The sequence below is a fragment of the Sinocyclocheilus grahami genome, unplaced genomic scaffold (genome assembly GCF_001515645.1).
Source record: "Sinocyclocheilus grahami isolate Dianchi unplaced genomic scaffold, SAMN03320097.WGS_v1.1 scaffold380.1, whole genome shotgun sequence".
NCBI lineage: Eukaryota > Metazoa > Chordata > Actinopteri > Cypriniformes > Cyprinidae > Sinocyclocheilus > Sinocyclocheilus grahami.
Window position 1 is genome coordinate 436775 of NW_015505559.1, and position 2080 is coordinate 438854.

Sequence of the window (2080 nt, forward strand, 5' to 3'; positions counted from 1 at the left end):
TTTAAATTTTAAAATAAAATAAAAAAAGCAGATGACCTGGTCCAGTCATAGCATTAGATGGATGTTATTATTTCAGATTAATTGCAGGGGTAATCAAACTCATTCTTAACTCTCCTCCAGCCACCTGCTCCCACGGTTCAGCTCACACCTCATCAGTCCAGCGCAACCATGAGAGCTCTAGCAAGGTCAGCCAGATACATCTGCCCCAAAGCTGAATGTCAGACTGCAAAAGGTAGGGTCCAGGTTGAAAAATGGAAAAAGGGAAAACAATTATTTTCTTCTCATGCAATAGGACAGTGAGGTAAATGTTTGGCTTTCGATTATGGAAAACAAGAGCAGAATCAAACCTACTTCAGCAGGTTTAAGATGTCAGGAAGATCTTTTCCATGATGAAACCTATTAAATTGGCAAGTATTGCTGCGGTGCTTTAAAGATCTCCACAGTTCTTCTGATTAAAAGATCAAATGGCTCATTTAAACTTCCAGGCTCAACATTTGGTATGAATTCCTATTTTAGAATCATACTTATTAGACAAACATTGTGCTTCAACACACCTGGGTCAATGACGTGACACTCATTTTCTGTCCAAACTATTATTTAATTCATTAATTCTTAGGTACATAAAATCATTCATGCAAAGAAATGTGACTTGAATACACATCTATGATGGACATATTTACATTTCTGAATTAGAGAGAGGAAAATACGCACCGAGTTTGGCATAAATTACATTTTGACCAGGGAAAAGAAAAACAAAGTGGTAAAAATATGTGTCAAGGTCAGGAAGTTAAAATAAAGTAAAACAAAAACAAAATAACAAAAACATGTTTTGACAAAAAAAAGCATATTATTTGTAAAAACATATTGGTAACACTGTACAATAAGGTTTAATTTAACACATTGTCTACAATGATTCATATTTTAAAAAGCATTAAGTGTATCTGTCAATACTAACATGTGAACAAACAATGACCAATTATATTTTAACTAACATTAACAAAGATTAAAAATTGCTTTAAAATATATTGTTCATTGTTAGTCCATGTTAATTAATGCATTTACTATTAAGACGTGACATTATTGTAAAGTGTCATTTTACAGAAAAAGAACAGAATTTTTTTTTTTTTTTAAACTGCTTTATATGTACAATATAGAATATTTTAATTGCATTCATGAACAAAAGACTAAAAGAGACAAAAACCACACACAATCAAACAAAACAAAACAGAACAAAAACGTCTTTATATGTGTAGAATATTTTCATTGCATTCATAGACAAAAAACTAAAAACCACATTTTTTTTGTTGGTATTTATTAGTACCTCTTGAAAGCGTACACTCTCAGAAAAAGGTACAAAAGCTGTCACTGGGGTGGAAACTTTTCAAAAGGTACAAACAAATATGTACCTTTTAAGTACTCAGGGGTAAATAAGGTACAAAGCTGAACCTCTTGAAAGTGTTTGAATTGTACTTCATTCAGTCAAACTGTAAAACTTCATTCAAACGGTAAAAAAAGAGCCACATGCAACTAAAAATTTAAACAAAAGAAGTCTTTATAAAGAATGTGAAATACATGTATCTGAAATCAGCAGCATTAATGTGGAATATAAGTTTTGAAAAGGAGCCTTTCTTTTAGAAAATGGTGTTATGCATTAGAATGAATTTAAATAAAAAACCTGACAATTGAAACTTTAATATAGAATGTGCAGTCGCTGTTTTTTACAGCAGCTGGTGGCACATCCAACAACAACTTACATAAAAAAAAACCAATGTGGGTGAGGTGATAAGACTAACCAAATATAACTTTGATAAAACTAAGTGTTCAAAGCACCTTGCAGTGAAGATCTGTGCTGAGACTCCCTTTGCTTGAACATGTTAATATGATTATTCTTTATTTTCTCTTCTTTTATTTTTTGAGCTCTGCCAGGAGACAAGCTGGAAACAAAGTTGTACTGCACTTGGCCAACAGAGGGTGATCTAATAGCATGATTGTAACAAGAACCCCCCCCCCCCCCCCCCCCCCTAAGTTAAATTTTCATTTCCATGTTTAAGCAGTGTTCAAGTTAAAGGCATATAGAACA